General features: G+C 37.1%; 3 long non-coding RNA genes across 3 annotated transcripts; all 3 read left to right on the top strand.

Annotated features, from left to right (window-relative positions):
• The first annotated feature begins 676 nt into the window (after nt 1-676).
• LOC131004603 (uncharacterized) lies at nt 677-3,681 on the top strand. The gene is made up of 3 exons (XR_009095071.1): nt 677-741; nt 2,683-2,745; nt 3,450-3,681. It is a non-coding gene; the product is annotated as an uncharacterized LOC131004603 (long non-coding RNA).
• Nucleotides 3,682-6,476: 2,795 nt separating this feature from the next.
• LOC131004602 (uncharacterized) lies at nt 6,477-9,476 on the top strand. The gene is made up of 3 exons (XR_009095070.1): nt 6,477-6,541; nt 8,483-8,545; nt 9,250-9,476. It is a non-coding gene; the product is annotated as an uncharacterized LOC131004602 (long non-coding RNA).
• A 1,198-nt stretch (nt 9,477-10,674) lies between these two features.
• Nucleotides 10,675-13,553, top strand: LOC131004601 (uncharacterized). The gene is made up of 3 exons (XR_009095069.1): nt 10,675-10,803; nt 12,659-12,725; nt 13,328-13,553. It is a non-coding gene; the product is annotated as an uncharacterized LOC131004601 (long non-coding RNA).
• The last annotated feature ends 12,700 nt before the right edge of the window (nt 13,554-26,253 follow it).

The raw sequence follows: 26,253 nt of genomic DNA, 5'->3' as shown, positions 1-26,253 counted from the left end.
TTATTATTTTAGCTTTATACTTTTATAACGTATGAGAAAAACGCGACGAGGATTATTCAGTCATTCAATAATTTATTATCCAGTTTAATAACTGACTTAGCAAAGTCAAGTTATTAATTTATATGCGTTAGAAATATTATTTCTATTATTTACTAGAAGTCGAGGAATTATTCCGACTGCAACGCAGATTAAATCTACGGATTTAATTTAAGTTATATTACAGTTTATCAAGTTAGCAGGCAAGGAAAAAGATATCAAGCAGATACAGAAATGCGATGATTTAAAATCGAAGCCAGTATTTATTTACAGTTCACAGATTACAGTCTAGTTCCCAGCTTGGGGAAAATCGTCTAGTATATTACAAAAGCAAAAGCTCTTCAATCAATTAAAGTTTAGATAAAATTTTTATTTCCATCTTTTGCTAATGATGTACACGTTTTTACTCCACCAACACCATACCAACCTTTGCACTCTACCAACTCCATCACCCTTTTTCTCCACCAAACTTTCCACTTATTTCCTTCCCCACCACACGCAATAATGCAATACTCACTCTCAGCTCATTCACAGAGTACCAAAGAACAAGATTCCTGCCAAGTTCTCAAGGTAATGCTTGGCTTCAATGCTTTCTTCTCCTTTGATTAAGTTCATCCTGCAATTGTTAAGCAAATAAGCAATTTATTTCAGTTTCTATCCACTGATTCAATCACACAGCAGCCACCCAAACACAAGGATCCACAGGTAAATACTAAGCACTATTATTTCGAATCCAGTACGCATATCATCCAACAAGCATGAAGTGAATGGCATAACACTAGAATTTTTTTTATGTGAGACAAGCACCTTAAGTTCAGTTTAGCAGATTGACTCTTGAACGCAAACACCCAATACAGCAATATCATTTATGAGATTCATAGAATACTAGTTTCCAAGAGATTGACTTTCGCACCGAACTAGAAATCATAGCTTGCTTCTTCACGATTATATACTAAGAGTTAGGACCGAACCTCAACTGCTGGAACTAAGAAGGAAAACGGCGAACTCTCGTCGTCTTGCCTGCATCGGAAAGAAGGGCTGACAGCCCGACGAGGACGACGACGACGGTGGGGACTGAGTGACGATAACGGTGACAGGGGCGAACTCTCTCGGCCTCACCGAGACTTGAAGGCGACAGCTACGGCGTTATCGATTTAGGGGGAGAAGAAGAAGACCGGTACCAGGACCGGAGCAGCAGCAACTCCAGTCGGCGGCGACTCCAGGCGAAGCAGCAGCCACTCCCAGACGACGACCGGCGCCGTTTGAGTCGCCGGATTCAGACGAGGATGTGACCGCGGCGCTGATTCTAGAGATAGGGCTCGACTGAGTTCTGCGCGGAGAGAGATAGAGGACGTCGCCGGGGTTCGACGCGTCGGCAGTCGACGCTGACCGGAGAAGGCGGCCGGAGAAGGAGGGCTGATCGGGCGCCGAACGAACAGATCTTGAGAGAGGGGCTGGGCGGCGTCTGGTTCGAGTTTTAGAGAGAGGAGAAGAGCGCGGGCTCAGGCGCAGCGCCGACTAGAATGGCCGAAATTGGAGGCGACGTACTCCTCGACTGGGGGCTGATCGGGCAAGAGAGAGGGAGAGAAATTGGTTTTGTGAAGGCGAGCGGCTCCTTGAAGAGAGAGAGGACCGAGGGTTGGGAGAGAAAGAGAGTTGGGCTCTCAAATTTTAAATGATTGGGCCTTGTTTTTTTTCAGTTGGGGCGAAAATTTTTAGATTTGGGCCTCTTCATTTATTTTACTTGGGCTTTTAATTATTTTGGGGTCCTATTTTGGGCCGAATTAAATCATCTGGGTCGTGTTATTTCTTTATTTTGGGCCGAGTCTTGGGCCGATTTTTAATAAGTAATGAGCCGATTTTTAAATGGAATTTGGGCCTATTCATTTATTTTAATTGGGCTGATGCATATTTTATGATGGGCTATTATTCTAGTCCCATTTATATTTCGTTGGGCCAGTTTAATTCATCATTTTGGCCGATTAAATTGCCTTTTTGGGCTAAGATTAATTCTTTTCAGTCCACATTAATTATTATTTGGACCCCTATTTTAATTGTTTTGGGTCGAAGACTTTTTAAGTTGGGCTTTAATTCTTTTAAAGCTTGAGCTGAAGTTACTCCTTTGAGCTAAGCCTAGCAGTATCAATTTTTGATGGAGCCCAATTATTTATCAGTAATGAGCCGCCCAGTTTATTAATTAATGTTTTGGACTTCCGACTTTAAAGCAAGCCATTATTGTTTATTTCATTTAAGCCACTGGTTTATTTAATTAATTGGCTACTCTCTTTTGAGCCTATTAATTATTTGAGGTTACGCTAGTAATGATGCTTCTATCGAAAAGCCCGATAATTTCTACAAGGTCACACCTCGTTTAAAGCCGAGTTAGTCCTTTTTCAATCAAGTACAAATGCGAGGTTTATTTCACGACTAGAATATTCCGATGAGGAAGGAAGAATCACAATTTTATTCGACCGCGCTAGACGAGAATTAGCTAAATCTATTAACGAGGATTAATAGTAGAATTCCCGATTATCGCTCAGAGTATTAGTTCATGCATACCAGATTCATGCATAGTTAAATTACGCTTTCTCATTAATTAAGAATTTTCCTCGAGGCAATGTCTTATTTTATATTCTCGTGATTAAGGTCAAGCGCGAGAGTAAGAACTACACAAGGAGTTAGAGTACCTTAGCAAAACTTTGCTATCAGGTGGGCAATTTCTTACGCGTAAATAAAATGTTATGCAAATGTTATGCTTTAAAATGCAAATTGGATCTTCAAGTATGGTATGCTTTATTACGCTTAAATGAGTTAAGCTTTATTATGCTGCACGTTAAATGATTTACGCTATGCTGTTTATACTATTTACGCCCTATGTAATTTACGCTTGATTACGCTTATTTACGCTTGAATGCTTTATGCTGATAAGTTTATGCTTATGTTTGATGCTTGCGTCTGTTGGGGGAGGCCTCCCTCAACAGTACGATGCCGTGTCCGCTGAGGAGGGCCTTCCTCACGGCGCGATGCCCGTGTTCGCTGAGAGAGGCCTCTCTCGCGGCGCGATGCCAGTATGCCAGTATGCCAGTATGCCAGTGTTACAGCATCTATTGGGGGAGGCCTCCCTCAATAGTACGATGCCGTGACCGCTGAGGGAGGCCCCCTCTCACGGTGCGATGCCCGTGTTCGTTGGGGAAGGCCTTCTCCACGACACGATGTTTGTTAATGAAGATTGATGATGAAGAATGCCCTTATACTATTTAAGAATTTGGAAATGTTTAATGAGCAAAGGATATGAAAGAAACTCATGCCTCTTATGCGATATTGTGAAATTGTTAATGATGTTATGTTATATGCTTGGCAACTGCCCACTAAGTACTCTTGTACTTAGCCCTTCGATGTTTATGTTTGTGCAGGTTGAGCTGTGATGGGCGATGAAGTGTTGTTGCTGAGTAGAGTTTTTGTCGAACTTAAAGTAGGCTCAGAAAGGATACATGTCTTCATACATGTATCTCAGTTATGCATTCCGCTGTAAACACTGATTATTTCAGTTACACCTTCCGTTGCAAACTCTGATAATGTTTTAGCCAAGCCCCTAACGATGCCTTTTTCCTTTTAAGGAATATAATGCGTATACAAGTTCTTTGAGTACCCTTTTTATGCGAACTATGCCTTTTTCCTTTTTAAGGAATATTTCACGCATATTCAAGTTCTTTGAGTATTCTTTTATGCGCCTCTTTCTAAACCCGCTTCTTAATTTCCCTTCCCCAGTCATGGTTTTCCCGGATTAATTATCCTTAATTAAGGCCGGTCGTGACAGAGTGGTATCAGAGCAGTTCGTTTGCTCTGAGCCTAAGAGTTTATTTAAGCCAAACTTAGAATGGATCACTAAAGTGTCTAGATTTCAATCGACAAAGCTCAGCACTTCATCGCATCACACTCAACGAAGCAGAATGGTAAGCTATTCCAAGTTTTGAGTTAATGTTTACAAAAAGTGAGAACTCTCGTAATAACAAAGTGAGTAACTGTCAATAGCTTTGTTATGTTGTTATTGAATGAAATGATTTACGCAAGCGCGATTAAGTATGCCTATGGAATGAATCCATATGAACATAGAGCTATTAAGTTATGAGATCACCACTACTACAGAACATAGAAGTAAACATAGAAGAAATTAGATTGTATCTTTTGGTGGCTATAGTGAAGGCAGCAAGATAAGTGATGCGTATAGAATAATTTTTAAGCTCATGATTTTATAGCCGCTATAAATCTCCATGACTTATGCCTAAGTATCCAGTTTAGATGATGAGATATTATACGCTTAAGAATTGATATGACTCATGGAAATGAGATGCTAAGGACCCTTAAAGCTTACTACATCAATGTTGTCATTGGAGTTATGACTTGTTTACAAGTTAGAATAAGTTAACCTGTACAAGAATTCTTTAGAGGCTTGTATTAGATTATGCTAGAGTGTACTAATTGGCACATCTTTGCTACCAGAATGCCGCCTAAGAGAGGACGCCCTGCGAGAAACAATAACAATCGCAGAAACCGTAACGCTGTACCCGAAGAACCACAAGATGCTCGAGGACATAACCCACTCCCTTCGCCCCCGACTAGGAGAGTCGAAGAACTCTTTTTAAGGCAGAACCCACCTACGTTTGACGGAACGAGTGAACCGGCTGAAGCTGAGATTTGGGTGCGTGCAATGGAATGCATTTTCAACTTTCTACGTTGTACTGATGAGGAACGCCTATCTTGCGTCTCATTCCAACTAACAGGATCGGCTGACTTCTGGTGGGAAGCACGACGAAAAATTCTGACACCTGAACAATGGGCAAGTTATACTTGGGAAGATTTTAATACAGGATTATATGATAAATATATTCCGAAAAGCTATAGGAAGAAGAAAGAAGCTGAGTTCTACGAGTTGAAGCAAGGAAAGAAATCTGTGGTTGAATACGATAAGGAATTCTGCAACCTGTCGAGGTTTGCTCCACAACAAGTGGACACAGAGGAGAAGATGGCAGAGAAATTTTGTGTCGGACTGCGGTACGAAATTAAGATGGCTCTAGCAAGCCACGGAGGACTCTCATACACGGAGTCTCTGAACAGGGCACTTGACATTGAAGCTGCAATGCCGTCAGACAAGTCAGCACCACCATTGATCTCAACGCCAAACGATCCACCAGTAGCCTCACATACTCTCAAAGGGAAGTGCAAGTGGGACAACAACGAAGACAATATCAATCAGACTAGTAAGAAAGTGTGGCAAGAAAAGGAACGGGCCGAACAGTTTATTCAACCAAGGTACGAGGCACAGACTAACCTCGAGTCAACTAGGGGTAACCAAGGTCAGAAAGGAGTTTTACCGTGCCCAAATTGCGGTAAGATGCATATGGGTATCTGTCGGGCTGGGCCTAACTCCTTACGGGCTCAACCGGGCCTAGGCCGGGCCGGGCTGGCCCAGCCCAATTGACAACTCTAGTGATAGTCTTATGGAGACATCACGGTCAAGAAGAAGTCACGTGGGAACTAGAAGATAAGATGAATGAGAAATACCCCGAACTGTTTTAGCAGAGATATGCAAATTTCGGGATGAAATTTTTGTTAAGAGGGGTAGTATGTAATGACCCGCATTTTTATTTTTATTTAATATGGTATCGCGATAGTTAATATCGCATCTTTCAGTAAATGAAACCCAACTGCCAGTTATATATGAATCCAGTTTATGGTCCTGATTTTTTTTTTATCAGAAACGGAGTTATTATTTTAGCTTTATACTTTTATAACGTATGAGAAAAATGCGACGAGGATTATTCAGTCATTCAATAATTTATTATCCAGTTTAATAACTGACTTAGCAAAGTCAAGTTATTAATTTATATGCGTTAGAAATATTATTTCTATTATTTACTAGAAGTCGAGGAATTATTCCGACTGCAACGCAGATTAAATCTACGGATTTAATTTAAGTTATATTACAGTTTATCAAGTTAGCAGGCAAGGAAAAAGATATCAAGCAGATACAGAAATGCGATGATTTAAAATCGAAGCCAGTATTTATTTACAGTTCACAGATTACAGTCTAGTTCCCAGCTTGGGGAAAATCGTCTAGTATATTACAAAAGCAAAAGCTCTTCAATCAATTAAAGTTTAGATAAAATTTTTATTTCCATCTTTTGCTAATGATGTACACGTTTTTACTCCACCAACACCATACCAACCTTTGCACTCTACCAACTCCATCACCCTTTTTCTCCACCAAACTTTCCACTTATTTCCTTCCCCACCACACGCAATAATGCAATACTCACTCTCAGCTCATTCACAGAGTACCAAAGAACAAGATTCCTGCCAAGTTCTCAAGGTAATGCTTGGCTTCAATGCTTTCTTCTCCTTTGATTAAGTTCATCCTGCAATTGTTAAGCAAATAAGCAATTTATTTCAGTTTCTATCCACTGATTCAATCACACAGCAGCCACCCAAACACAAGGATCCACAGGTAAATACTAAGCACTATTATTTCGAATCCAGTACGCATATCATCCAACAAGCATGAAGTGAATGGCATAACACTAGAATTTTTTTTATGTGAGACAAACACCTTAAGTTCAGTTTAGCAGATTGACTCTTGAACGCAAACACCCAATACAGCAATATCATTTATGAGATTCATAGAATACTAGTTTCCAATAGATTGACTTTCGCACCGAACTAGAAATCATAGCTTGCTTCTTCACGATTATATACTAAGAGTTAGGACCGAACCTCAACTGCTGGAACTAAGAAGGAAAACGGCGAACTCTCGTCGTCTTGCCTGCATCGGAAAGAAGGGCTGACAGCCCGACGAGGACGACGACGACGGTGGGGACTGAGTGACGATAACGGTGACAGGGGCGAACTCTCTCGGCCTCACCGAGACTTGAAGGCGACAGCTACGGCGTTATCGATTTAGGGGGAGAAGAAGAAGACCGGTACCAGGACCGGAGCAGCAGCAACTCCAGTCGGCGGCGACTCCAGGCGAAGCAGCAGCCACTCCCAGACGACGACCGGCGCCGTTTGAGTCGCCGGATTCAGACGAGGATGTGACCGCGGCGCTGATTCTAGAGATAGGGCTCGACTGAGTTCTGCGCGGAGAGAGATAGAGGACGTCGCCGGGGTTCGACGCGTCGGCAGTCGACGCTGACCGGAGAAGGCGGCCGGAGAAGGAGGGCTGATCGAGCGCCGAACGAACAGATCTTGAGAGAGGGGCTGGGCGGCGTCTGGTTCGAGTTTTAGAGAGAGGAGAAGAGCGCGGGCTCAGGCGCAGCGCCGACTAGAATGGCCGAAATTGGAGGCGACGTACTCCTCGGCTGGGGGCTGATCGGGCAAGAGAGAGGGAGAGAAATTGGCTTTGTGAAGGCGAGCGGCTCCTTGAAGAGAGAGAGGACCGAGGGTTGGGAGAGAAAGAGAGTTGGGCTCTCAAATTTTAAATGATTGGGCCTTGTTTTTTTTCAGTTGGGGCGAAAATTTTTAGATTTGGGCCTCTTCATTTATTTTACTTGGGCTTTTAATTATTTTGGGCTCCTATTTTGGGCCGAATTAAATCATCTGGGTCGTGTTATTTCTTTATTTTGGGCCGAGTCTTGGGCCGATTTTTAATAAGTAATGAGCCGATTTTTAAATGGAATTTGGGCCTATTCATTTATTTTAATTGGGCTGATGCATATTTTATGATGGGCTATTATTCTAGTCCCATTTATATTTCGTTGGGCCAGTTTAATTCATCATTTTGGCCGATTAAATTGCCTTTTTGGGCTAAGATTAATTCTTTTCAGTCCACATTAATTATTATTTGGACCCCTATTTTAATTGTTTTGGGTCGAAGACTTTTTAAGTTGGGCTTTAATTCTTTTAAAGCTTGAGCTGAAGTTACTCCTTTGAGCTAAGCCTAGCAGTATCAATTTTTGATGGAGCCCAATTATTTATCAGTAATGAGCCGCCCAGTTTATTAATTAATGTTTTGGACTTCCGACTTTAAAGCAAGCCATTATTGTTTATTTCATTTAAGCCACTGGTTTATTTAATTAATTGGCTACTCTCTTTTGAGCCTATTAATTATTTGAGGTTACGCTAGTAATGATGCTTCTATCGAAAAGCCCGATAATTTCTACAAGGTCACACCTCGTTTAAAGCCGAGTTAGTCCTTTTTCAATCAAGTACAAATGCGAGGTTTATTTCACGACTAGAATATTCCGATGAGGAAGGAAGAATCACAATTTTATTCGACCGCGCTAGACGAGAATTAGCTAAATCTATTAACGAGGATTAATAGTAGAATTCCCGATTATCGCTCAGAGTATTAGTTCATGCATACCAGATTCATGCATAGTTAAATTACGCTTTCTCATTAATTAAGAATTTTCCTCGAGGCAATGTCTTATTTTATATTCTCGTGATTAAGGTCAAGCGCGAGAGTAAGAACTACACAAGGAGTTAGAGTACCTTAGCAAAACTTTGCTATCAGGTGGGCAATTTCTTACGCGTAAATAAAATGCTATGCAAATGTTATGCTTTAAAATGCAAATTGGATCTTCAAGTATGGTATGCTTTATTACGCTTAAATGAGTTAAGCTTTATTATGCTGCACGTTAAATGATTTACGCTATGCTGTTTATACTATTTACGCCCTATGTAATTTACGCTTGATTACGCTTATTTACGCTTGAATGCTTTATGCTGATAAGTTTATGCTTATGTTTGATGCTTGCGTCTGTTGGGGGAGGCCTCCCTCAACAGTACGATGCCGTGTCCGCTGAGGAGGGCCTTCCTCACGGCGCGATGCCCGTGTTCGCTGAGAGAGGCCTCTCTCGCGGCGCGATGCCAGTATGCCAGTATGCCAGTATGCCAGTGTTACAGCGTCTATTGGGGGAGGCCTCCCTCAATAGTACGATGCCGTGACCGCTGAGGGAGGCCCCCTCTCACGGTGCGATGCCCGTGTTCGTTGGGGAAGGCCTTCTCCACGACACGATGTTTGTTAATGAAGATTGATGATGAAGAATGCCCTTATACTATTTAAGAATTTGGAAATGTTTAATGAGCAAAGGATATGAAAGAAACTCATGCCTCTTATGCGATATTGTGAAATTGTTAATGATGTTATGTTATATGCTTGGCAACTGCCCACTAAGTACTCTTGTACTTAGCCCTTCGATGTTTATGTTTGTGCAGGTTGAGCTGTGATGGGCGATGAAGTGTTGTTGCTGAGTAGAGTTTTTGTCGAACTTAAAGTAGGCTCAGAAAGGATACATGTCTTCATACATGTATCTCAGTTATGCATTCCGCTGTAAACACTGATTATTTCAGTTACACCTTCCGTTGCAAACTCTGATAATGTTTTAGCCAAGCCCCTAACGATGCCTTTTTCCTTTTAAGGAATATAATGCGTATACAAGTTCTTTGAGTATTTTTTTATGCGCCCCTTTCTAAACCCGCTTCTTAATTTCCCTTCCCCAGTCATGGTTTTCCCGGATTAATTATCCTTAATTAAGGCCGGTCGTGACAATTTTCTTCAGTTAAATTTTGAACTTTATAAGCAATTCTGGCCATGCCCATTTCTTGAAGTATATTAAGAATTTCATATTCTGATCTACCATCAATATTCCATTCGTGAATAGAGTGACCATCATATTTGGAATTATTTTTGAATTGAGGTCTTTCCTCGAATTGAATATCTGGAGGAGTATATCTATTATTATAATAGTTTTTTGTTCCAGATTTAAAATGTATTCTATTGATTTTATTATCATCAGAATTATTTTCTTGGTTTTCTAAACAGTTAATATTTTTTGTTCCAGAACCAGAGGGGCTTTCTAACTTTTTAGAAATTCTATCAATAAGATTATGAGTAGTAGATAATTTGTAATACCCGGGCCTTTGATGACGTGTTAATTGCTTGAGTTTGAGTAATTAGGGTTTAGATCCCTTGTTTGATTTACTTTGTAAAGAGATGAGGAGTTATATGAAGTTTTCTTGTTATTTTTTTTAAGATGTTGAGATGTTCTTTCGATGATGTGAGAATGATGTGGGATTTTATATCCGTATTTGAGTTTGAGTATTTGAATAATTCGAGATAATTATTTGAATGAGAACGATGAACTCGGAAGTGAGATCTGAGTCCGTTAAGACGTTTTTCAAAATTTTGACTTTTTGACGATGAATAGTAAAATACTGCTATTTCGTCTTTTTGTCGACTTTCAAAATCTTACGTGCACGTCGTCGAGAAATATTCTTAGTTTTTCGATACGAGTCCAATAATGAAAGTTTTTATTTTTGGACGACGAGTGAATAGTAAATCAAGATTTCTCGATAAACGAAATGAGCTCGTTTATCAGAATTTCGAGAACGAGCTTGTGTTTTCTATATTTATATAGAATTACGAGTGCAATGAAAGTGAGTAGAGGTTGAGAGGGCGAGTAACAAAGAGTATGGGTTGTTAGTTGTTAAAATGAGACGAGACGAGATATTTAACGACTAACGGGTTAATATCTTAAATATCTAACCTACCCTACCCCTAGCCACCCCCAAACCTCCCAAAGCCCCTTTCCCTATTAAAGTGTTGGCTGCTACAACCAAACACTCTAAACTCACGCACAACACACAAACTCACACACACAACACCCAAAACACACACTATATTCAACGTTAATACCATTTAAGCTTTTGACCTCCGATTTGAGCACCGAGACGAGCGCCGATCATCTTTTCGATCACGTATCTAAGTAGGTAAGATCTCTACCTACGTTTTGATGGTTTTCTTTTCGATTTTCGTCGACGTCGAAAAACGTCGATTCTCGACTTTATTTTGAAACGACGTCGGATCGTCGTGAAATTTTAGTATGTTGTTCTTGGGTAGATGTTGAGCATGTTTAATGAAGGGAGTAAGAACGGAACGAACCGTAGCTATGAAACCCATGAGGGCAGCCCCGTTTTTCACATATTAGCTTGTCTTTCGATTTTTGTTTGATCGTTTTGACTTGATATTTGTGCTTAAGGGTATGCTAGAATCGATATATATTAAATTCGTATTTTTCCAAGCACGAAAATTGTATAAGTTTTTAGAGTATGATTATTTAAATTCGTGAAGTTTGGGACGTTGCATAATGAATATTATTGCGTATATGTGTTCTACGATATCACATGAGCATGCTAATTGATTTACAATTTATGGATGATAATTGTTGAACGAAATTAAAACTGGAATTCTGTCAAAATTTTACAGCAGTTTCAAGCTTATGTTTCGATGAGTTTTCATTGCTTGATGGCTCTGAAATTTTAGTATGTTTATCTATGATATGTGTATTTCGTCGCTGCAACATTTCATGTCTTTTGGATGATGTTTGGTATTTTAAAGATATTTTGAAAAAAATCCTTGACAGAATCTGTCAACTGTTGGTAGACTTCACAAAAACGTTTATATCTATTAATCCATGAAGGATTTTGCATCACCGTTTTTTTTAAACGAAACTAGACTTCAATACTTTTCTAAAAACATAAGATTTCGATTTTTATGACCTCTGAAACAGAGCAGTTTATTATTTCAAAAATGCCCTGTTCTGCTGTCATATTTTTCCAACAGTAAAAGTGTATGAGTTTCATTGTTTATTTGGCAGATCATATGAACGTTTTCTCTTGTGAAATTTTAACCAAATCTTCAAGGATACCTTTAGTTTTGGCTGATTAAATTTGATTGAATTTTATTAAGGTTTTCCTTGGTTTCTAATGGCCTAAACAAAATTGGCAGAAACTGTCAATCTTTGACAGCCTGAACTAAAAGAGCAATATCTCCAAAAACCTTTAACCTTTTTGGTTAACTACCATTTTTAGAGTGAACTACACTTCATGGAATTTTTGAGATCAATTGGTATGAGAGTTTATGATGATTGAGTTGGTTGTTATGAATTTTTAAAGATGACACAAAAACAGCAAAACTTTCTAGAAAACAACTTGATTATATTTGTTTTGATGGATGATACGATATGACTAAATGGTGTGAGTTGTGAGAGTTATGATTAACGCACATAAATGTTGGTATCTGACACTCGAACAATTGGTGTCGAGTATAAATGATAGTTTACTGATAAAGAGTTTTGATGATTTTGAATTGTTTGGTTTGCGTTGAAAAGATGTCAAGATGTTAAGTTTTGAGTCGAGAGACGAGTTCACGTAGTGAGATTCACGCGTTGAAATCTCGTGGCTGACATTATATATGAATAGGTCATGTCGAAATTTTTAGTGAAATTAGAATTTGAGCATAGTCAATTCTTGTTGACCTGTGACTCAAATACATACCTAATGGAAAGTTTAACTTTCTAATTGGTTAATTAGACGAGATGAGAGCGAATAGATCTGCTAAGAAAGTGGACTTTTCGATGTGTTAAATATTTCTTTTAATTGAAGCGCTGCTAATTATAACATAAGGATGTTATAATTAATGAGTAATGACGAGAGATAATAATTGTTATATTGATTAACAATCAAGAGAGATGAACATTAGAGATACTAATGTTTCATAAAAGAGATTAGATTATTAATCGAGGTTTCTTTTATAACTTCTCACCAATTCTTCATAACGATGAAGGTCCTTTTGGGAAGTAACGACTTGAGGGAGAGAGTGACGTTACTCATTGATACAGAGACACAACGAGGTGGGCATTACTTTTACTATACGTATATAGAGATCCCCTACGTGTCGTAGGCCTCTTATACGAATGAATGCATGAGATGATTTAACTGTTAATTTCAGTTTTATATATCTATGAAACGAGTTTAATGCTACCTTTGAACAAATATTTCGTTACAAATCTTTGAACTGGAAAATATTACAACTGTTGTCTTGCCATAAAATGTTTAAATTTTAGTATGATATCTATCTGCTTTGGCTTTGCCAATGATGCAATCGAATTCGGGTCCTGAGCAGTTGATAGCTATCCTGCCAGGGCTAGTGTACACCAGTGACCGTGAGTCATCTAGCGGGTTGGCCGGTCAAGTGACCGTGAGAGGTGGCCACCTCTCCGGCACACAGTTTCAGATATGATAGATTACAAAAGAACTTAGTCTGATCAGACGAACTTTAAGAATCACAAATGAACTTAGTAAGCTTGGGCCTTTTTAGCGAAAAACTCCCTTGCTGTACTGTTTATGATGGCATGACAATTTACAGTTTTGAAGCATGTATTTTTATACCTAGGCATACGTGCCCACTGAGTGCTTTTGTACTCAGCCCTGCATATGTTTTCTAAATGTGCAGGTTGAGCTGATGTGATGATGGTGCTGAAATGAGCGGAGTCTCCAGGGTTGTTAATAAATAGTTAACCTGTCTAGAATATGTCTTCATACATATGTCTAGCTACTTTCCGCTGCAAGATGTTGTTGATGTTATAGTATGTTATGTCATACTTTGAGTCTTAAGAGAATGGTTTCATACGATGTATAACTTGATTAATGATATTAATTAAGTTTTATGCTGTCTTTCATAGACTGTTTTCAATTGAGTATTAATGAATAAAAATGACGAGTTTTATTAAGATGAGTAAGTTTTACGGCTATAAATGACGCCCCTTTTCTTCCCCTTCTTCTTTAACCCCATCCCTAGTCGTGGATCACTCAGCCTAACTATCCATAGTTAGGGCGGGCTGTGACATAATTTGAGTTTGTTTTCTATTTTCTCAGGAAGACTTCTAGGAATAAAATGAGGATTTGAAATATTATGTGGAAAATTATTTATTTGTTTTTGTGAATCAATTTTTGTTGAAATATGATCTATTTGTTCGGCGATAGTTTGTAAGATTTGATTTGAATAATTATTTTGTTCGTGGAGTTTTTTAATATCACTCATTTTTGGTCCATCTTCTCCGTCTCTTCCAGTACGAAATGGAGTAGCAGATATTTCTCCATTAGGAATTTGTATTTTGATATTTTGTAAAGGAGGATGAATGGAAGTTAATATAGAACCAGTAGCTAATTTCCATTTTTTATAAAGGTTTGTTTGAACATTTATTTGATCTAGATTGTAGACATTATTAATATCATTAAGCTGACAGTATCCTTGAAACCAATCTAAAATTGGAATATTAGATTTTAATTTATGTAATCCTTTTATCCATTCAATTTGAAGTTTATCTCTTAAAGGTTTTTCAAGTTTTAAAAACCATTCTTTTCTTTCAATTTCTTCTGGATCATTAAATTCCTTTTCAAGGTAATTGAAATTAATAGAGAAATTCATATTAGAAATCATATTGATTTGATCTTCCATTTGAGAAATAGTAGGAGATCCTACTTGATGTGTTTCTTCTTCAGTTTGATAACTAGTCGAAGGGATTGGAGATTTGTAATTAACTTTAATATTAGGATAATTAAATTTAGAACTTTCAGAAAATGAATTTCTTGATGAGACTTCTTGAATACGTATTGAGGATTTTCTTTGTTCTCTATATGAATTAAATCTTAGAAGAATTCTCCCGTCATCATCTTCTTCAATCTCTGAGACTTCTCGTTTTTCAATTCCTCTTGGTATTTGAGGATTTTGAATTATGAATTCATTAGGAATAGTTATTTCATTCCATTTAAGTCTTTTAGGAACGAAAGATGTTGAATTATCAGCTTCAATTTGAAGTATGACAGTTTCATCTTTTAAGGTTGGAGTGAATTTAAATTTTGGATTTAAATGAGATGACATAACTCTAAAGTAAACTCGATATATGACAGCAAAATTTTTACAAAGATTCTTAAATTCATCTCCTTGAAGGTGAATATCAAGAATTAAAGAATCAAGAATTAAAGGATCTGTGAGATCTATGGAATAATTGGGAGCACAGTTGAAATAAATAGGACCATTACAAACATTTGTTTGAATCATTGCTAATAAAGATGATTTATACTTCTTTAATCTATTATCTCTAAGGGCAAGATAAACAGGAGCATCAACTCCAATATGAACTAAGGGTTTAACTGCTACTTGAATTAACCCGAAATGAATATACCTATAACCCTTTTCTATGTATTTTCTTATAGAAACTTTTGAAAGAAGTTGCATGCTTTGAAATTCTTCTTGAAGAGAAATAGTTTCTTCATGAGTTTTAATAGAAAAAGCAGTTTTGAAATCAAATGTTCCGATTTGATACATAGATTCTATTGGTTGTTCAGGAATAGTCCAATTTGAATAATTGTTTGGTATGCTGATTTCACTGGATTGAACAATACCAGAATTATTCGCATTATTATTTTTGGAAAATAGAGTTCTTATTCTGGATGCCATTAATACTGATGAAATTTCTTAGGCTTTAATGGATCGATTCAATTTTAATAGGGACCACCTAATCGGGACCACCTCACTTGGGCTGACCAAACGAAACAAGGCTGACCAAACCGTTAAATTGATAGACCAAATAAAGCTTTGAAATTTAAACAGTAAAACAGAGTCTAGGCAAAGTCCTACTATTTTCCTAGATAATATTGGAATGGCTCTGATACCAATCCTAACCCAGGGAATTAATAATGGTATTGAGTGCAATATAAAAATTGAAAATGAGTGCTATAATAAAATCTAGGACTATATAGAGAAATTTTGAATTCGTAAAGAGAAATTATACAAGAAAGTAGGCTTTATAAACTGAGGGAATGGTTTGGAGGTTTAGAAAATGACTTGCTCCGTCAATTTTTGTCTACCTCTTGAAATGAAATTCAATCCTGTTATATAGAGGATTTCTTTTAGATGTCTTTGTCGACTGATGAGTGGAGATTGGCTGGAAATACCTCAAAGTCTCTAATTGAATAGTTGAGTGGACCATCTGCTTTGAAAAATGTGTTTATGTGCCTTGAAAGTTTTTTGATTGGAGTCAAAAGTTGTCGTGTGCCTTGAAAGTCTTTGATTGGAGTCAAAAGTTGTCTGCCATCTGCTGCTTTTGAAAAGAGTGCCACAGTCTTGAGTGAGACTCATGATGGGAAAAAGATGTCGGCCAACGTCAATTATCCCATGGTTTTGCTCCGAAAGTCTTGAACTTCCTGCATTGAGATAGGTTAGTTGAAATTTTTTTATTTTTCTTTTTCCTTTTTTCTTTTGTTTCTTTTTTCTTTTCTTTTTTGTTCTTTTGAATTTTTCTTGTTTTCTTTCTTTTTCTTTTGCTTCTTTTTCTTTTTATTTTTATGAATAGGATGAACAGGTAGTCAGAAATCAAAGGGATCTTGTTCACATGGTCCTCCATAATTTGCACAAGATCCTTCAGAGGTGGTTTCTTCTGTTTCTGATTCTCTTTTCATCTTGATGAATTGTAGATATTCTTTTGCTGTCTCGGGATCTTCTTCAAAGAGTTGGAACATCTTGACTTGTTTTTGAGAAAGAGGAACTGATTCTTTCTTCTTTTCTTTGGAAGGAAGATCTTGAATGATATTTTCTTGAACTGCTTTCTCCCATTTGGGTTTTTCACCTGTCTGGAGAAACTTCTGGACAACATTGAAATTGCAGAGCTTGGTGGAGAAGTTTTTCCACCATTTAATTTTGAATTCCCTAATAATTGACATGGGTAATGGTTATGGATGGAATTGTGCAATAGCATAACTCCAGCAAAAGATCCAGGGAACTTTGAATTCCGAATAGAATTGAATATCTTTGAGGTACATAGGACCTGGGGCTTTTGAAATGTAATGATCGTATCCTTGATGGACGTCTGCTGGGAGGATATTGGGTAATGGACCGAAATCCATCCACCATTCAAGAAACCAAATTGGATATGAAGTTTTTGAAAATTCCGAATGGAAAGTAAAGAACCATGAATGATCAAAGGGTCTGAGGAAAAAGGTTTTGAACCACGCCATTTTGTAGTCTGGATAGGAATATCCTTTTGGTGAATTTTTTTTGGAAAATCCTCTTTCAGAATGAGGAAAAGTCCATTCATCAGAACGGACGATCTTTTTGATGATACATTTCGAGAATGAAATTCTTTCTGGATTTTTGGGATCATATGTATGAACAAGTTCGATAGAATTTGAATCAACAAGGATGAATTCATAGAAAATTTGAGTCTTTTGAGTATTGTCAGAATACCATTGGCATCCTTTTGGAAAGTACCTTAAAATAATATCTTTGAGTTTTGCAAAATCTGGAGTTGTAGTGAATTTTGTCAAGGTAATATTCTGAGCATTTGGTTTGGTAAAATAAGTATTGGAAGGGTTGAATTTTGAAATAGTTGTCTTTGAAGTTGAAGCTTTAACGGGAGTAGTAGGTGCGGGAACTTTGACTATTTGAGAGTATGGGAGTTCTGGGAATTCAACAAGGGCTTGGAATTGATTCGGATTATTTGGATTGTATCGACTCATGCTTTTCTGTAGAATTTTGAAGAAATTCTCTGGTTAGAAAATCAGGTAAAGAATTATTTTCTCCTTTGATATATTCTATGTCAAAATCAAAACTTGAAAGTATAGCTTGCCATCTGGCAAAGATTTGTTTTGAAACAATATTTTTAACATCCTTTTGTAAAACTTCTTTAGCAGATTTGCAATCGATTCTTAAAAGAAATTTTTTATTAAAAATATCACTTTGAATTTTTGAAATACAAAGAACAATGGCAATAATTTCCTTTTTGATTGTAGAATAATTCTTTTGTGGTCCAAGCCAAATTCCAGAATGGAATCTAACAAGTTGTTCATTTTTCTTTGAAAGGGATGTAGATGCATGAGATGCATGAGATGAGATGTTTTGTTTAAGGATCCCCCATATCCTATGTCTGACGCATCAGTTTCTATAATCATGAAAGCATCTGGTTTAGGAATGCCTAGACAGGGTAAAGATTTAACTTGTATTTTTATTTTCTTGATAATGTCAGTATGGATAGAAGTCCATGGAGGAGGGTTTTTTTGAAGTCCTTGAAATAAAGGTTTGCAGATTATTCTTAATTTGGGAAAGAAATCAGATATATAATTGAGACATCCAAGAAACCTTTGTAATTGAGTTTTTTCTTTAATTTCATTAGGAAATTTGTCTGCGAATTCAATAGCCCTAGTAATAGGTTTAATAGTTCCTTTATGAATATCATGTCCTAAGAATCTTATTTTAGTTTGAAATAGTTTTACTTTTGAGGAAGAAATGGCTAATCCGTTTCTTTTAACTACTTGTATAAATATTTTTAGATGTTTGAAGTGTTGTTCAATGTTTTGAGAAAATATAAGGATATCATCAATATAAACAATTGAAAAATCTGAATAATCATTAAAAAATTCATTCATAATATTTTGAAATTTTGAAGGAGCATTTTTTAATCCAAATGGAATTACATTCCATTCATAATGTCCAAAAGGAACTGTGAAAGCTGTTTTATATTTGTCTTTTTCAATAATTTGGATTTGCCAAAATCCTGACTTGAGGTCAAATTTTGAGAATATTTTTGCTTTATATAATCTATTAACAAGATCTCTTTTATTGGGTATTGGATATCTAATCCATTCTAAAACTTCATTAAGAGGTTTGTAGTTAATGACTAATCTAGGAACTCCTCGTTCCTTTTCTGCTTGATTGTTAACATAAAATCCAGCACAAGACCAAGGAGATTTTGAAGGTCTAATTAATTTTTTCATAAGAAGAGAATTTATTTCTTCTTTGCAAGTATTAAGTAATTCATGATTCATTTGAATAGGTCTAGCTTTGGTAGGAATATTCTTTTCATCGAATTTAGGAATGTATGGAAGGGAAACAATATGTTTATTTCTTTCCCAGAAAGCACTTGGTAAATCTAAACAAATACTTTATTTAATACTCCCTCCGTCCGCCAAAAGTAGACCATTTTTACTATATTGGGCGTCCGCAAAGAGTAGACCACTTTCCTTTTATGGAAATTGTCACACCCCAATTCTTGAAGGAATAAACTATAATCGGGGTGCGACTAAAATCATAGAAATAAACAAGGGAAGAACCTTGTGAAATTCAGATAATAGGGTAAAAGGTTGGGCAACGCCCTTTGAATGAAGAAAGATAGAAATCAAGTGATACTAATCAATCAACAACATTCTAAACTTCAGGATCACAAGTTTGGTTTCATGCTTCTGATAACCAACATTAAATATCATAGAGCTAGAAGTTGAGAGTCTACACTCGATAAGAAACATAATTCAGAATTTAACATAAAGGTCTTAAGATCGAGAAACATAAGACAAATAAGAGCTAATGCAACAGCGGAAGACAAAATACGGAGTTGAACCCTAGCCTCAGCTCTGCCCCGTCAGCACCGACCAATCAACCTGAAAACATTTGAAAGTAATTTTGGGCTAAGTACTAATGTACTTAGTGGGCTAGCATTTTTATAAACATTTCATAATCATAAGAGCAGTTTATCCAATTATACTTGACATGACTTAGAAGGTTTTAAATTGAAATAACTTCTAAGCATGTTAAAACATTTTATTATATTGCGCGCAATTGTCACACTCCCTTTCCGTTACTCGCTGTGATCCCGGACCTTTTAGCCACCGACGGATCCATTACTCCTGCTTACTTGAACTGAGGGCGTAACCCAGTCAAGTTCCCATTTGGGACCCAATGCTCCGGAACACATCCCGTCGAGCACCCTTATAACGCCTCATACATGATTAGTGCCCGAATGGAGATCAACCCACCGAGTCAGCTAATAGGTGTACACAATTCTCAAATAACGTGTTAGGTCAAGAGAGAACCTCGATCGATTCATTGTTACGAGCCTTAAACAGAGCAGAGTGCACAAAAATATTTTATCGGATAAACAGTTTTCATTTCATTGAAACATTTAAGCTCAATAGCTAAATCATACATTTGGAAAATAAGCCCACCTGATTAGGCAATGCCTGTCGTTTATTCTTAACTCTGAATCGGAATAGCAACGCTAGTCCTCACGATCCACAAAGCCTACAAGAAATCTATACTCTTAATAGGTCTCCTGAATCTAATCTTAAGTCATGGTGATGTGCTTAACATTCTATGATTCATTTAGCCGGGTTTTCAAAAATAAATATTTGAAAACTAAATTCTTGAGTCAAGGACACCAACAATATCCTTGCTCGATTTTCTTAAATAATTGGATTTATAAATAAACCAATTTAATCAAAATGATTTTATTTGCAAAATATTTTAATGCAAATTTCTTTCATGCTTTTAAAACACATAACTAAGTAAATACATTCGACATATGCACATAATACAAATAATATTATTATGCAACTATTCTTTAAAAATAATTTATTTAAACTCTATTTAAAGAGTCAAATTAATAAATCAATTAAAGAAGTCTAACAATTAAATGGAGCCTATGTTTTATTTTAAAATTCGCAGCCCAATTGAAAAAAAAATGCAGTCCATCACTTAAAAATAAACAGGCCCAACACTTAATAAATAAATCAGCCCAAACCCAACGAAAATAAAGTAAGCCCAACATCCTAGCCCTAAATCCCTCATTTTAATCTCACGCACACACACATTCACACACAACTCACACATCACACGAACACACAGCGGCGCAGCAGCAGCTGCCCCCCCCCCCCCTTCGCCCTCTTCTCTCCTCCGGCGGTAGGCGTCGCCGGCCACGCCGCCGCCCCCGACAACCCTCTCCCTCTCCTCTGTTCTCCTATCTCCCTCAAACAGACGCCCATCCCTCTTCTTCTTCAACGGCGAGGAGTGCCGCTGTTCCTGCTGCTCCGGCGACCGCACAGCCGTAAGCCGCGCCACCACCCCTTTCTTCACCGAACCCAGAACTCCCTCCGACGACTGCACCAGACCAGCCGCCGCTGCCTGAACTCCCTCACTCCTCACTTAAATCGGCCGACAGCAGTAGAAGAAGCGGACTGCCACCGCGCCCTCCACCTCCATCGTCTCTCTCTCAATCCTCCCCTGTTTACAGATCCGGCGGCCGCAGCAGCGGAAACTAACCACCGCCGCCCTTCTCACCCTCTCTCTCTCCATCCTCGACAGCAGCGGGCAGAGCCGCCGTGCCGTAGCTCCTGACTTCCTCTTCCCTTTCCTCGGCCGGACAGCAGCTTGGAGCCACCGCCGACCGTACCGTCCCCATCTCCCTCTGACTTCCGGCGAACGACAGCGAGAAGCCGTCGCTGCCCTCCCCTCTACTCTCGACTCTCATGACCAGCAACAAACACACCACAAGTCGACATAACAAGACACAAGTTTGGATTTTTTTCTTTTCAATTTACCGATCTTGTTTTATCATCTTTTGAATGTATAACATTGTAAAAGCACAAATGTGTAGTAGTATCCAAGTTATGCAGTTTATTCTCATGCTTTGTTGGTTTGATAAGTTGTAGAAGTAAAACAGCATACATAGATAGGATGCATCGTATTGTCATTTATGCAGAGGGAATAAGTTGGAGTTTAGAAGGTAAAACCTTGATTGAATGAATTCTGATATGTTATGCGGTGATCTTGTTTGTTTGAACTTCGTTGCTGGGGTGAGGAATTAGATGAATAAGGGGGATATTTAAGGGAGTAGGATGAACATGTTAAGGTAAGAAGCGTGGGTGAAGGAGTCAAAAATGGTAGGAAGCGTGCAAAAGAGTGGGCGCATGGTTGAGATGGGTGAAGGAGTCAAAATGGTAGGAAGCGTGCAAAAGAGTGGGCGCATGGTTGAGATGGGTGAAGGAGTCAAAATGGAGGTGCTGTACTTGGCAGCTAGGAAGCGTGCAAAAGAGTGGGCTTCTCTTTTTGGGCTTAATTATTAACAAGGAAGACTTAATTAAAACTAGGGCCCAAAATAATATTTGTCAAAGCCCAACACATTCAAAAATTAAAGCTTAACATAGACCTAAATTAAATCATGTGCAAATAAATACTAATCATATAGAATAATCACATATTCATATAATTCAATTTATGAAATGCACAAAATTTCAAAAGACTAAATTTTTATTAAGGCTTCTGAAAATAAATTTTGTTGGAATTTAAAATATAAATCATTTTTCATTTTTCCGGTGTAAATCATCCTAATCTAAGTTTAAAATAAATTCTAAACTTAATATAAATAGGCGGGGTGTTACAGAAATGGTCCCACCACCCACTTTAATCTTTTATCCTTACAAACACTCTTTATTTACAAAAACCCCACCCCAAATTCAATATCAACCACACATCTCATAAAGTGGTGGGACCCTTTGTCCACTACATCAAAATCATCAACAATTTTATTAAATCCCGTGCCCAACCAAAGTAGTCTAGTTTTGGCGGACGGAGGGACTAGTATTTTCTATATTAGTAATCCTTAATTGAATATTTTTATCAAGGAGTTCTTCTTCGATTTTGAGATAAGGTCATTCTTCTTGTAGAGTTTTAATATGAAATTCTTTTCTTTGAATAGAATTTATTTGAAAAATATAGTGTTGTTGAAGTAGAGATATTTCTCTTTCTTTAATAGGTTTTATGAATTTAAAGGAGATAGAATTCCCTAAAATATTAGTGGTGATTCCTGTTCCGTTCACTTCGAAAGGATAAAGGATAGTAAGAAATGGGTTTCCAAGAATTATATCTTGATTGAGATCTTTGACTAATATGAATGGAGTTTTAAAACAATATCCTTCGTTGCATATATGAGCATTAGAAAGTTTATATTTTATATTAAGAGGAGTGGCATTTGCTGCAGTTAATTTTTCATTTGTTTTTTCATAATATTTGGAAGGAATAAGTCCTTCTCTAATACAATTCTGATCTGCTCCACTATCAATTAAACAAGTAATATTAATTTTGAAATCATCTATAACTAAAGTGATAACCGAATACCATTTCTGAAAAGATATTTGCTCAATATTGAGTATAGAAGAGTCAAAATTATCAATAGTGTGATGTTCTGATGATTCAGAAATATCTTCTTGATTATCTTTGAGAAGGGATATTCTTGTTTCTAATTCGAGATCTTTTATATGTAAATTGTTGATTTCTTTATTAAGTATATTAACTTGTTGTTTTAAAAGATTATTTTCCATTTGTAGATCATTAGTATTAATACTTTTATTGTAAATAGATGAAGAAGGAGTCTTTTCAAATAATTTTGAAATACTAAAGGGTTCAATAGATTGGATAATTTTATCTTCCTTAGGAGTTTCTTCTTTCAAAATTATTTCTCTGAGTCTGTTTAAATATTTTTGTTTATCTTCTTGGTCAGGGATCTTTTCTATAAGGTCAAAAAGTAATTCTTTTTCATTTTTATTTTTTGTAATAACATTAATATTAAGAGGACAAAATCCATTACAAGGATCTTCATCTTCTTCTGACTCATCACTATCAAATATTTGATTTATGAAATTGTTTTCAGGATCAGTTGAGGAATTTTCATTCGAATATTCTTGATCTTCATCAGATGATATTTTTTCTGAAATTAATAGAGATGAGATTTTATTCTTAAGATCTTCATTGTCGAAAAATATTTCATCAATTTTGCTTTTGAGAGGACAGACGTCTGTTTTATGTCCTTGTTTATGACATTTCCAACAAGTAATTTTTGTTTTTTCAAATTCTTTAAAAGGTTTTTGTTTAGAAAAATTTCTGGATTTATTGAAAGGTTTTCTGAAGTATTTTCTTTTATGGGGTTTATATTCAGTGTTTTTTGAAAATCTTTTCTCTTTTTGTTTAAGTTTTGAGGATGGAGCTTGAATCTTTTGTAGACCAAAAGACTCACAAAAAGTCCCTATTTCTTTTTTGAATCTATTCTTTTCAGAACCATATTTGGATTGTATTTTAAGTTCTGTGCAAAGTAAAAGACCTTCTTTTTTAATAAAAGCAAAAAGTTGACCGTAAGTAATAGTAGTGAAATTTATTTCATTTGATCCAGTGGCCTCTGTTAGGTCCCGGGGGTCTCGAATAGGTGTATGGGGGGGAATACACCTATGGGCTATTTTTCTTTTCTTCAAAGAAAGAGATCTCAAGATAGAGATCTAAACGAAACTTTTCATGCAAACACATACGCCTGTTAACTGAAAGCAGTTTTGACCAAACAGGGTTTACGACTGATACTGAAAGCTCTTCAGTAAGGAGTTATCAGTTAAGTTGCTGGAACTTAACTGATGCACTTATGGGCTTCAGTCGAGTTTGCTAAAACAGAGATGATAACACTCTTCCTGACTATCAAAAGATAGATCAGTCAGACTGATATCATACACAGCAGAAATTAAACTTAGTTTCGCAATAGCCTCGGTTGAGCACGTTGTTGGTCTTAGGTTTCTCTTTGCAGTTATTCAGTATTCAGTTTATCAATTGAAATAACACAAGTAGGAAAGTAAAACTGAAAGCTGTAAACAACACAGAGACTTTTACGTGGTTCGGAAAAACCCTTTCCTACATTCACGGTCGGTTGATCAGACCAACAATCCACTCCGCAAGTGCTTAACAGGTGCACTGCAAACCAAACCGTGTGCTTGCCGGGTGCACACAACCGTACCACTGAAGAAAACCCTTCTTCAGTACCCACACTTCACTCGTGTCGGATTTCTCTTGCTTAGCACAACCCGCGCTAAGACTCTCAGAGACAGAAAACCTTTCTGAACTCCGAATCACTCAAAACACTCAAATCTTTCTTTTGGAAAGGAGGTTTGAACGAGTGCCAACTATACTGCAAAGAACAAGTTCTTTGTAGCAGGTTTGACCTTAGCTTCTGGGTAAACAAAGGTTTGCTTAAGGTCTAAGAGAATGTATGTAATCAGCAGTGACTGATTTTGGCTTTGGAATTCTCTTCTTCGATTCAAGCTTTGGGGAGGTTGAGCTTTAGGCTGAGTAGCGATTTTGGCAGAGCTTCAGCTTATGTCGTTGAATCGGTGAAGGTTGAAGTGATCCTCGAGCGCTATTCGTAGGAGAACTCTTGCATAGATCCGTTGGCGTAGAACGTCCTCAAGATTTCTTCCGTTGGAGAGCAATTCGAATTTAGGTTGAGGCTTCAATCATCGAGGTTCCTTGTCTGGCGGAAACGGCTCTCTTGAGGGACAGGAGATGTGACGTCTCTGAAAAAGTAACCACCAAATAGGAATGACCTCTGCAGAGATAAGATCCTGAGATCTCTGCATTTAATGCGGCTGTACTCTTGTGAGTACGTGGCTTCCTTTAAACGTTGGAAGATCAGTCCGAGGAAGAATGTTCAACTGATACTTGACTTTAGTATCAGTCTGTGGCACGCATTAAGTAATCAGTTCCAAACTGATTCTTCAACTGATACTTCAATTGGTATCTTCAGTCTTCAGTCTTCAGTCCTTCGTCCTTCAGTTTTCAGTCTTCAGAACCGCATACAAAACTTGAAACGAATTCTAACACTTGAGTTCAAAACTGTTCTAGTCTATTACAATTAAGACCTATGAATTTTGGTATCATCAAAACAAGGATTAGGATTTTCCACAAGGTTCCCAACAGCCTCTTTGAGTTTTTGATGTATTCTTTCCCCAAATAATTTGGGGAGTCCTGCTATGAATCTTTCTTTCCAGAATGAAGCATTACAATCACTTCTTTTAAGGATATGAGTTAAGAAGGCATCTTTATACCATCTATAATCAGATAGGGTAGGTGTAGTGACCCGCTCTTTTATAAATATTAAATCCAGTAATGAGTGTTTATTTATGTTCATCAGTGAATGAAAACGGTTATTATTCTGATATGAATTCAGCTTATGATCCTGAATTTATATTGTTTAAGCAGTCAATGATATTATTTCAGAGTTATAACTGACTTAGCAAAGTCACGTTATTTATTTAAGCGAGATGGAATTAGATTTTATTCTTACTCAAGTTGTGGATTATTTCAGACTCGTGAGTTAATTAAATCTGCGGATTTAATTTATATATTAGGACAACGAACGAATTAAATCTACGGATTTAATTTTTATTCATTTTATAACTTATCGATTTTAGCGAGATATCACATGTCGAAATCGAGATTTATGTAAATACAGTATCAAGCAGAATCGAAGCCAGTATTTTATTTCAGTTACGGAATCACCGAGACATAGAAAATACATCATTAATTCTTCTCTATTTTTTTTTTCTTTTTCTTTCCATCAATCTTTGACCACTCATTTTTCACCCCAACCATTCACTCTTTCCCAACCACTTTCCCCCATCACTCATCATTTTTCCCACCACTACTCAATTTTTTTCCACTACAATAATCCTCCACTTAGCCTACATCAACTCACGTAAACCAAATACACTTAGTTGACTCCATCCAAGAACACCATATTC

The sequence above is a fragment of the Salvia miltiorrhiza genome, unplaced genomic scaffold (genome assembly GCF_028751815.1).
Source record: "Salvia miltiorrhiza cultivar Shanhuang (shh) unplaced genomic scaffold, IMPLAD_Smil_shh original_scaffold_441:::fragment_1, whole genome shotgun sequence".
Lineage (NCBI taxonomy): Eukaryota > Viridiplantae > Streptophyta > Magnoliopsida > Lamiales > Lamiaceae > Salvia > Salvia miltiorrhiza.
This window is presented reverse-complemented; position numbering and strand designations above follow the sequence as displayed.